This window comes from Durio zibethinus, chromosome 14, assembly GCF_047325235.1.
Source record: "Durio zibethinus cultivar Kanyao isolate XHJ-2024 chromosome 14, ASM4732523v1, whole genome shotgun sequence".
NCBI lineage: Eukaryota > Viridiplantae > Streptophyta > Magnoliopsida > Malvales > Malvaceae > Durio > Durio zibethinus.
The window spans coordinates 3,159,896-3,172,606 of NC_143175.1; the positions used below are offsets into that span (position 1 = coordinate 3,159,896).

The 12,711-nt window shown below is 29.5% G+C and overlaps 1 pseudogene; it reads left to right on the forward strand.

Annotated features, from left to right (window-relative positions):
- Positions 1-11,192: 11,192 nt before the first annotated feature.
- Positions 11,193-12,233, forward strand: LOC149514962 (cytosolic sulfotransferase 15 pseudogene; annotated as a pseudogene).
- Positions 12,234-12,711: the final 478 nt, after the last annotated feature.

The following is a 12,711-nucleotide window of genomic DNA, read 5'->3' on the forward strand; positions in this document are numbered from 1 at the left end:
TTTCTTACATAGAGATTTAAATATGTTACTCAATTCAATTATCACAAAAAGTGACTTGCTTTGACATTGATGAACATAAAGCAATTGGAAGTAATTCTTGCATCAAAATGTAATAATCATGTGACTTTAATGAAGAAAGTTTTTGCTCTTTCAAATTCACACATCTTGATATATTTGACGCATAGCCATCTAGAACTTTGACATTTTTTAAAATCTTGCAAAGCACATTTTTTTCAACTTTACAAATCCCAAAAAAAAGCTACAGGCAATCGATATTTACCATTAGGAAGCAACTTCGAATAAAGGTTTGGGAAAATCTCTATATCAACTAGGTCAAGCTAACTCTTTAAGTCATCATTGGATCCTCTATTCATATTGAGAATTGTCTCGATAAAATTTTCGTAAACATTCTTCTCTATGTGTATGAAATCAAGGTTATGGCGTAATAAATTATATTCCCAATAAGGCAACTCAAAAAATATAATTCTTTTTTTCACAACTCAGACTCATTGAGGTCATCAGCTTCATCATCCTCTTCATCACTTTGAACATCAAAATCACCAACTTCTATATAACTATCACCAACTTGCGTAATACGAGGCCATACATCTTCAAAGATGTCCCTTACCCTTTTCCTTGATTGAGTCATTTTTCCATAAGTGAAATAATATCTTTTAACTTTGATAAGATATTAGACCCACTAATAGGTAAAGACATTTTCCTCAACTCTTCAGTTCATCAAAAAGATATTTTTGGAATCTAAATCGATGATCATCATTTAACCATCAATGATGTCCCATATAACAGAACTTTCTACCATTAAGTAACCACGTTAAACGTATCTATATAGCACAACATGGACAAGCATAACGATTTTTTATACTCCAACCAAATAAATTCGCATAAGCAAGAAAATCATTGATAGTCTATAACAAAGTAACACACATATTAAAGTTTTTTTTCTTTTGATGCATCATAGGTCTTAACTCCTTCCCATAATTGCTTTAACTCTTTACTAAGATGTTGTAAATAGATGTCTATATCATTACGCAAACCTTTTTCTCTGAAAATTATCATAGACATTATAAATGACTATTGCTTCATAGCAATCCATGGTGGTAAATTATAAGGAATCAATACAACTGGTTAAGTACTATAAGAAGTACTCATCATTTCGAACGGGTTGAATCCATTAGATGCTAGTCCAAGCATAACATTTCGAGGATTAGATGCAAAGTCTAAAAACCTAGAATGAAATGATTTTCATGCAAAAAATCTACAGGATGCCACAATGATCCATCATCCGTCCACTTCTCATGATGTCATCTCATTGAATCTGCAGTTTTGGAAGACATGAAAAGTCGTTGAAGTCTTGGAATTAATGGAAAATAACGTAAAAACTCAACAAGTTTCTTTTTTACACATACCTCATCACCATCATCATTCAACCTTTCATCGAAGTTTTTGTCCACCCAACGAGAACTATCACACAAATGACAAGATTCTTGATTTTTTCTATCCTCCCAATACAACATTTAATCATTGGGACAACTATGAATTTTCTCATATCCAAGACCTAAATCCTTTATCATCTATTTTGATTTCTTATAAGATTCAAGAATTTTTGTAAAAGAAAACATTTCTTTCATAAACTATAATAATAAAGTCAAAGAGTTTTTCATCCATCCACATAACCATTTCGAGTGAAAAAGATGAACACAGAAATATAACCTTGAATGTTTTGATCCCTTAAAAAGTTTTTCATTCATATCCTCAAGCAACCTATAAAGCTTTGATGCTTCTCATCTCAGTTGTTGGTCATGTACACCCATCCCAAGTTTACCAAATTCATGCATTTCAACATTGGACTGATTAAATCCTTTATTTTAGGGAGAAAGATTATGAAAATGTTGGTTATGAATGTTAAAAGTATCTCACAAAATGCCTTGAATGTCATGTGCTATAAAAAGATCATGTTGCTGTTAGGGAGCTTTTGAAGTTGAAGAAACTCTAGTGGAAGACCTTGACGGTATAGACTCTCCATGAAAATATCAATTAACATATCTCGATAGAAATCCAACATAAATTAAATGTTCAAAAATAAATTAACGCATTTGCCACTCGATATTAGCACATTTCACACATGGGCATAATATCATATTATCTTTACTTGTATTCTCAAATGCAAAATTAAGAAAATTTTCTACTCCATCTCTGTTCTCTTGACTTAATCTTGACTTTTGTATCCAACTCTTATCCATTTAGTACTTGCTATATTATCAGACTAAATGTATATAAATAATTAATATGAAAATGAACATGTACAATTCTTAAGTTTACTATGTTTTAAACAAAGGATAAAACAAGACCAATACTTACACAAAATGAAAACTCCTTATTGTGAAGTAATTTATCAGCTATCAGAGCCCTTGAATGTTAAAACTCTGTTGCTAACGTAGACAGTACCTAAAAATATATGTAGTTAAGGTTGACATAAGGAGAAATAATATGGGTTTTAGAGAAAATTATTTATACAAAAAAAATTATGAATTGCAAAAGCTAAAGGAATGGTCGAATGAAGTAAAAGCTAAAGTAAATAAGTAATGAATAGTTGAATTAGGGTTTTAAAAGACAATGCTCGAATACTAAAAGCTGAAGGAAAGGGAAAGTAATTTATACTTGGTCTAGAAAGAGAAATAGTATAATAATGAAGATGAAGCTTGAAGTTGGTGATTAGATGCACTAAGTTTGGAAAAATTTTTATTGGACAAGATTATGGAAGGCATTTACTAAGAAAAATGCCTACAATAATTCCCTCATAAATATTTTTTGAATATATTATAGGTGCATGCAACAGCATCATAGTAGAATTGTTTAGGACTATTAAAGGTGTTTAGACCATAAAAAATCACCATCAATACTTCATATAAAATTTTATGTATTTATAGAAGGTGATTTTTATATAATATGCCTTCAATAACTCTTCATATCAGTGAAGGCGATTTTCTACAAAAAATGCCTTCACCATTTGGGTATATTAAAGGCGTCTTCTGTTGAAAAATGCATTGACTAATTTGTTTCATTTTTTGAAGCAATGTGCAAAAGACGTGTTCCAGTGCAAAACGCCTTCATTATTTCAATGCTCAAATTTTATGACGAATAATACAGGCGTTTATTGTAGAAAAATGCCATTATTAAATGCTTATATTTTATTTTAGGTACCAACGCATTGAATAATTTTCAAGTGCTTTTATTTTAAGTATTTTATTGGAAAACGGTAATTAAATGCATATATTTTGGGCATTATTAAAAGTGTTTTCTACTGTAAAATACCTTTAATATATCGCCACACAAAATTTAACACGGTTATTGAAGGTGTATATTCAAGAAAAACGTCTTTAATAATTTTTTTTTTTAATTTTTGAACTTATTAAAGGTGTCTTTTATTATAAAATGCCTTCAATATACCACGGTGGTTATAAAAGGCGTTTATTCGAAAAAAACACTTTCAATATACCTTTAAACTTAGTAATCCATTACTAAAGGCGTATGTTAATAACAGACACCTTCAATATTTTTTCTCTAAAAATTTTGAGAATTATTAAAGGCATATTCTACTGTAAAATGCCTTTAATATACCATCACATAAATTTTAACACGGTTATTGAAAGCATATATTCAAGCAAAACACCTTTAATAATTTATATTAGATATTATAGATAATTAGTGCAGGCGTTTACAGATAACAATGCCTTCAATAATTTTCATAAAAATTTTTTAAAATTATTAAAGGCGTCTTTTATTATAAAATGCTTTCAATATACCACGATGGTTGTAGAAGGCATTTATTCATAAAAAGGCCTTCAATATAACTTTAAACTTAGTTAATCCATTACTGAAGGTATTTGTTAATAACAGACGCCTTTAATATTTTTTCTCAAAAAATTTTGAGAATTATTAAAGGCGTTTTTACTATAAATTGCTTTCAATATACCGTCACACAAATTTTAACATGGTTATTGAAGGCGTATATTCAAGAAAAATACCTTTAATAATTCTTATTAGGTTTTGTAGATAATTAGTGAAGGCTTTTTTCTACTCAAAATGCCTTTTAGAATTTTTTTGAATTATAAAAAGCATTTTTGAAAAATTCTAAAAGGTATTTTTGAGGATAAATGCCTTTAATAAGTTAGTTGAAAATTTTTTTTTCTAAATTAAAGGCGTCTTTTTGTAAAAAATACCTTCAATAATCTTCAATAAAATTTTTAGGGGATTATTGAAGGTATTGTTCCATGAAAATGCCTTTAATAATTAATTTTATATTCATTTCCCTGCCTTGAATATCAAAATCTGCAGACTGTTGTACACAGAATGATTAAAAGCTGCGTTATTCAATCAAACCCTTAAACACATTTCTATTAGACCATTGGTTTCTTTATCCCTATCATCACCACTGATCTTCAACAAATCAACATTGCGCACCTCTGTTTTTATCGGTAAGTTCTTTTTTTTAGTTTACTATATTATTTACAATATTCGATAGAGATTTTTTATTTTTTTGGTTCATTAATATTGACATATGCGTTTATATATTTTCATTAACATCATCGTAAGCATAGTCATCCAAGATTCTATTCATATTGCAAGTATGCTGTTTCTATATAGTACGCATTAAATCTTATGGTTTGCTGATCTTTGTTGACTGATATTGTAATACTAAATGGTATTGTATGATATTGGGGGTCTGAATCATACATATGTTGAGTGGTTTGCTCAATCTTATTGTCTGATATTGTTTTGCTGAATGGCTTTGTATGAAATTAAGGGACTGAATCGTATGCTGAATGGTGTTTTTGAGTGGTTTGCTGAAAGGTATGTTTGATCACATTGCTGAATGATGTTTCTGTACGTAGTATGGTAGTGGTTGTATTAAATTACGTATAATATTTAATTTAGATGATCATATTATGTAATTCGTATAATTATGATCAAGATTACAGGTATTATGGACTCCGAACAACATCACTCTTCTTCTAATGAACATGCACATGACAGATGTGTAGGCCAAAAAAGAAAGGGAAAGGGCCCAAATAAACAAATCAAAGTGATTGACACAAAAATTCATGTTGACTTCAATCAAAGTGGGCAACATGTGTCTGAAAAAGCTGCCAAGATGGCTACTCATATTAGAGCCATCGACCGTCGTAAGATTTCAATTACTACACCGATTGGCGATGAGTTCCTGATGATCTAAAAGTGATATATGGCAGTTGGTTGAGGTATGTTTATTCAACTATTTTATAAAATTTGTTAAATGATCATTTAATTGAAATTCAATGTGTTCATACTAATTGTGTTAACTTATTTAGGAACAGTTTGACTTTCTAATTAACTATAAAAAGATTGTGTTGCAATCTACTAGAAAAATATTCAAAGACTTTAAAAGCAGATTGATAACCCAATATATTTTACCGCTAGCTGGTGAAGGTGATGTATTGACTGTTCCACTTATAGCATATGCAGATGTCATAAGTGTTGAAGATTGGATAAATTTTATTCAATATCATCTTTTAGAAGATTTCTCAATACACAAACCCATTTTCGTTAAAATTTGTTTATAAGTCTTTATGCAATATAGCCTTTGATCTTCATATGTGATTGACATAATTTTTTGATTTTGTAGAAAATCAAATAACAACAATGAGACATTCGGGTCAAACAATAATATCACCATTAAATAGCAAGAAAGGGATATGCAAATGTGAAGTATGAGCTTGTATGTATTCACATACTTGTTTTATACTCGTTAATGAATATTTATGAACATTCATTTCATACATTCTGATTCTTTTATTGTAATAATTTAATAGGAATCAGCAAGCTCTGGCATAGAAGTTTTTAGATAGGATTTCTGAAAACAAGGACATCTATGCAATAATGGATCCTTCACAAATGAAGTAACTGAGGAAATGACAAAAAAGATTGTATGTATAACTACATATTTGATATAATGCATGATTGGCTTTATGGTTGTATGCATGAGTGTAAACTAGCTTGTATAGATTTGTTGGTACAACCTAACTTATTATTGTCTTTCAAGATGATTATGTTGCCAAAGTTAAATCTGGTGAACTGACAATCCAATATGGCGAAGATCTTTTGTCTTTAGCATTAGGCGCTAAAGAAAGGTCTGATCGGGTTCATGAGGTTAGTAAATTTGTCTTGCCATTAATGTTTTTTGATAAACAACCAAAAACCCTATGAATGAGAAATGCACAATATGAAGCAATAATTGAGCAACAACTGCAACAAATTAATGACCAGGAGCAATGCCTTAATGACCAACAGCAAAGACTCGCTGCTTTGGAGTCTATGTTGGCAACAATGCAACAGGTTATGTCGGTAGGCTAGCTGATAGCATTGTCCCCGTACGAGAAGCATTTGTTGGAAGTAAAGAAACAATCCTATCCTCCGCTACCACCCAAGAAATATGATATTATTTATAATTTGAATATTAATTTGTTAATTATATTGATTGATTTGGTTTTAATGCTTATATTTCATTAAATATTGTAATAGGATGTTCAGACTCACAGTATGACCCTTTCTCAGGCTTCAATGGATGAGTTATCCAAATATTCACTAAAGCATTTATCCAGAGAAAACTTTATAACCATTGAGTTTGAGGAAGGGTTATTTGATAAACCATCATTTTTTGTTATTGGTGTGGAGGAGGTTAAAGAATTTTATGAACTAGATGAATTATTAACTGTTGATATCATTGCTTATATGAGGTTAGCTTATAAATATAAATATGCACATTCAATATGCAGTAATCTATATTATGATATAATACTAACTAGTAGTGTTGATTGTTGTCGTGCAGCTTTATATATAGAGAGCTCAAGGAGAGACAGTTGACTAACAGATTTAGATTTATTGATCCCAACTTCATTAGTCAGCAGAGTAGCACATTCGCTTATCGTGCTAATTATATGATCCTATGCATGAAAAGACTGGCTAATTATTATTTGCTTCCGTATAATGCGCAGTAAACTATATTCCAACCTTAATTACTCCAACCTTACCCATATCTGATTAGATGCATAATTTGAATATATCATTGTTATTATTTTACAGTCGTCATTGGGTGCTTCTTGTGATTGACACTAAATCTTTAAGCCATACTTAATTCAGTTAATCAAACAGCGATGCCTAACCTCGATATTCAAACTTTTATAAAGAGGTATTACACTTTATTATATTATATATCTTCTGTTTCTTCATAAGTAATTTTATTTATGTATTAAGTAATTTTTTTCATTTCAATTTAGGGTAATATCTACATTTGATAAGAAAATAAAGAAACCTAAATGGTGTCATTACCGGTAAATGTGAAATATATTCTTTTTATGCTGAGTTTGTGTAGATAAATATTTTTTAAATCCACTAAATTTAATTTTCAGGTACCTCATCAACCCAGTAATATTGAATGTGGATATTATGCCATTCATTTTATGTGGGAGATAGTGTTACATGATTTTATGACCACATCATTCAAGGTTAGTATAAATTTCATTAACTCGTTATATCTTCAAAAAAATAAAAAGATACATTATGTTCTCATTTCTTAACATTTACTTATGATATTTTTTTTTAGTGGGAGGGTAAAGAAAGCTTCACGGAAGAGGAACTGGATGAAGTCCGTAAAGAATAGTGTGATTATGTATTATTATTTATCAATGTTGATAAACCTTCAAGTTGACATTGTTGGTTGAATGTAAATATATATGGAACAAATTGTTATAATGTTTTTAACATGCCATGTTGAATGAAAACTTTAAGTTTGTACATTGGGGTATTGGTTTAATATTATTGTTATACTTAATATGAATACACTATGTGTACTTAATAAATTACTAAGTATGATTATTTCATAAAATTATATTAATATGACAACGTTATCAGTTTTAATTTTGGATATGTGGTAAATTTATTGAAATACAACAATGTTCATTATGTAAATTCCAAAATATAATTCATAGTATCAGATATATAAACCAAATGATTTCTGGGCATAAATATACAACTGACAGCAAACGTTTTTCTAGGCATAAACCTACAATTGACTTTATATATACAATATCAAATATATTTTTTTAATGGGATTAATGAAGGTGTTTTTAGCAAGAAAACGCCTTCAATCATCCCTAACAGAAAACATTGAAGGTGTTTTTTACCAAAATCGCCTTCAATAATCCAAAAAAAAAATATTGTGTGGAATATTAAAGGCATTTTGGGCAAAAAACGCCTTTAATAATACCAACTAAAAATTAATCGAATGGATTATGAAGAGCATTTTCCTATGGGTAACACCTTGAATAATCCCTAACAAAATATTTTTAAAGGCGTTTTTTGGATATAATCGTCTTCAATAATCCGACCATTAAAATTTATCGTTTGGAATATTAAAGGCATTTTGAGTCAAAAATGCCTTCAAGTGTCCTTTTCAACTTTTGTCTATGATTTATTGAAGCCATTATTGACAAAAATCGCCTTCAATAATCTCAACAAAAACTTACTTATTGGATTATAGAAAGCAAGTTTGACCAAAAAGGCTTTCAAGAATCGACTTCATATTTTTTCTATGGATTATTAAGGGTGTCTCTTTGCGAAAAATACCTTCAATATTCTCTGAAAATTTTTTTAAAGTAATTGGTGAAGACGTTTTTATCAAGAAAATGCCTAAAATAATCAATTACAAATAATTTGTGCAAAAACCCAAGACAAGGCTAAAGGGAGAGATCGAACCTACAACCTTATGGTAAACATCCGTACGATCTAAACATTTTGATAAGCTTAATATTCATGCCATTTTTGAACAAAAACACTTCAATAAGCCTACGAAATTTTTTGGTCCAATTATTAAAGGTGTATGTTGTAGAATGCCTTCAATAATCACATCATAAAAATACGTATGATGTATGACGTGACTATTGAAGGCGTTGTGTGCAAAAAATACGCCTTTACTATTCACTAAAATTTTTAATAAAAATTATGCAAGGTATTTTTATCCACAAATGCCGCTGATATCAAGTCTTGGGTGGCATTTATAAGTAATAACGTCGTAATTTGAATATTTAGTAACATTTTGATAATAAACACCTGAAGTTTTATAAAAACACGAAAACTAGCGGCGTTTGTAAGTGAAAGGTCGCTACAAAACTGTCACTAATATGCCATTTTCTTGTAGTATAATTTACACCAATAAACTAGACTTACCATTGTTAAGTAAATGTTAAAGGAAAACAAACAGCAAATGGTTAATATAGTGTCAAATTTTAAATTTTAGGAGACAAATATAGGTCTTAATAACTAATTTTCACATTTTTATAAAATGTATGTACCCTTTCCCTTTTAATTACTTTTCTTTAATATATAGTATACTTTTTTACATAAAGATTTGATCTTGTAGGAATACTATTAATAGCTTTATGATTATTTATTCCAATACTAATAGGACTTCCCAAATTTAATTCACTCATATTTGCTTCAAGAATTTTCAATGGAACAATTACTTGAGTTGAGTTATTAGCAAATTTTCACACTCCAAGTTTTAAGGTTTTAAGTGATTATCCAAAAATTATGTAAGGATAGTTTAACACTATGTTTGGATTGAGGGGAGGGGAAAAGAAAAAAAAATAAAGAAAAGTAATGGAAACAGAAAACTTTTTTTATTTGAATAAAATTTTAATTTAAAAAGAGAAAAATGTGAAAACCCAATAACTTTTGGTTTCTCTTATAATTCTCACTTTTTTAATACTTCAATTTGAGAGAAAAATTAAGGAGGGAAAAGTTGAAAAAAATTTATTTTTATAAAAGGACTATTATATCTATATTATTATTATGACATTAGATTTGATTATATAATTGATACATCCTACAAAAATAATTTTCTTTTATGAATATTTTATATAACATCATAGTATATAAATATTCTATGATTTTTTTAAGTCTTAATAGTAAAACAAACTAAATTATTGTCAGAATAAATTAAAAGGTTAAATTAATCACAAAATTAAGAGTAAATCATTAACTAGCTAATACATCTTATCATATTAAATATTTTAAATTTTTTATTTTAATTTTGATTTAATTATATTTAATAAATAATTTCATGAATTATTTATTAATTAATTATTTAATTATGCTTTTTGTTAGCATGAATATTTAATTAATTGAGTTTGTGAATGTTCAATTAATTGAGTTAGGGCCTTTTGGCCTAACACAGAGCGTGATCGTGCATGATTGGTGTCTTTTAGTTTTATTAGTTTATGTTTCGTTTCCGTTGGGTATTGGATATCTGTCTCCGTAAGAGCTACTTTATTTATGTTTTAGCGGGAATTGTTTTAGGTTGCCAGCAAAATAAACAGTCACCATTGACTCTCTTTGTGAGTGAAAAAAAGAAAAAAAATTCTTTTATTTCCACCTATTTACGTTGTTGTTGTCTCTTTTGTAGTTTGTATTAGAATTGCCTTATATATGTTACCAGCAAGTTTGCTTTGTGTAGCAAATTTTGCAGTTGTTTCATATATAATTTTATTAATTTGTCTAGAGAAGTGTTTGTGAGTCTAATGGGATCGAATTAGATTCTTGATGCTCAATTCATCAATTCATTCATTTATGTAAATTTATTTAATTTTAATTTGTTATTAAAACATGTAAAATTATTTTAAAATTAAAATCTAATAAAAACTAGTTATTTAATAATAAAATCTCTGCAAAAATGTTTTAATTATATCTTTGAGGCTTGAAGAACGTAGGAGTTACAAGGCAGAGCAGGCAATTTTATCCCATTTGGACCACTTTTACAGTAATTATGTTGACATTACACCCACTCGATGATGGGTCTTATATGTTATATATGATTTGGGAAGCTATTAACCTAGAAAAAAAAAAATTCTTACATATACATTTGGTGCTTCTGGGACACCCTACATGTCTTTGTTCCATAGGCTACAACATTGAAATATGACAACTAAAAAAGACAAAGATGAGGGAACAAAAATCAAATTGAAATAGAATAATACTAGGAAACCAACTTCTATAAATTTCTTAAAGAGCTAGTTTAGAGTGTCCATTTCTAATTTTCTATTCCTTATACTCACAAAATTAATACTGCAGGTTTCATTATGGATGCAACAGAAATCGCCGAAGACATTAATATTGTCCCCATACCCCAAGATGAAGATCATGAGATGAATTGGGAGGATGAATTCCAATAATTCATGCAAACCTTTCCTAAAGAAAAAAGCTGGTACGGACGTGATCTTTATTTCTGTCAAGGATTTTGCTGCCCATCTCCTGTATTTAAAGCTGTGATTTCTTCCAGAGACATTTCCAAGCACTTGATACTGATATTTTTGTCACAAGTTTGCCAAAATTCGGCACTACTTGGCTCAACGCTTTGACTTTCTCAATTGTGAATCACAACCAATTTGCAATGGAGCTAACCCCCTTGCTCAGCTTAGGCCCTCACCAACTTGTTCGTTCCTTTGAGTATGATCTTTACTTGAACAACCCTTGTCCTGGTCTTGAACATAGTTGTGTTTATCAACTAAGACTTCTCTCCACCCACATTCCCTATGCTTTTTTGCCACCTTCCATTAAAGATTCCAACTCTAAAATTGTCTACATATGTAGAAATCCGATGGATACATTCGTCTCGCTTTGGTTTTTCACTGACCAGTTTCGACCCGAAACGTAGAGCCATCATCACTAGATGAAGCTTTTGACATGTTATGCCAACAAATCCATGCGTTTGGACCATTTTTTGATCATGTATTAGGGTATTGGAAGGCAAGCCAAGAAATAAAATACTATTTTTACAATACGAAGATCTTCACGAAAACATCATTTCTCATCTAAAAAAGTTGGCCATGTTCTTGGGGTTTCCTTTCTCAGAGGAGGAAGAGAAACATGGAGTAATTGAAGAAATAGCAAAATTTTGTAGCTTTGGGAACTTGAAAGAATTGGATGTGAACAAGAATGGCACACACATTTCAGGGATTCGACACAACACCTTATACAGGAAAGCAAAACCGGAAGATTGGATCAATTATCTCACACCTGCAGTGGTAGAACGTTTGAAAAAGCTCATTCAACATAAGTTGGATAAGTCAGGTTTAACATTTAAACTATCATGCAAATCTCCAGAGCATGATTATGCATGATGGATGTCTTTTAGTTTTATTAGTTTATGTTTCGTTCGTGTTGATATCGGATACCTGTCTGTAAGAACCACTTTATATTGTCTTTTAGTTTTATTGGTTTATGTTTCGTTCATGTTGGGTATTGGATATCTGTCTGTAAGAACCACTTTATATTGCTACTTATTTACCTTTTGCTACCGACGGTAGTTTGTTCTAGCTGGAATTGTTTTAGGTTGCCAGTAAAATAATTGTCTTGCCGACAGGACGTGTAATGTTGTCAGAGTCTTAAAATTTTAATTTCAGATAACTTCGAATAAAAAATTGGTTTTTCAGTCTCTGTTGTGCTAATTTGTCATTATAACTTTTTATATAATATATTATAAGTAATATTAGATTCTAAATTATAATAATTAAATATAATTTGATAATTTTAAATATGAAAAAATTTACTCCTTTTTAAATTGTTTGGGTCTTTTTTGACTTTATAAAGTTTAAGAAA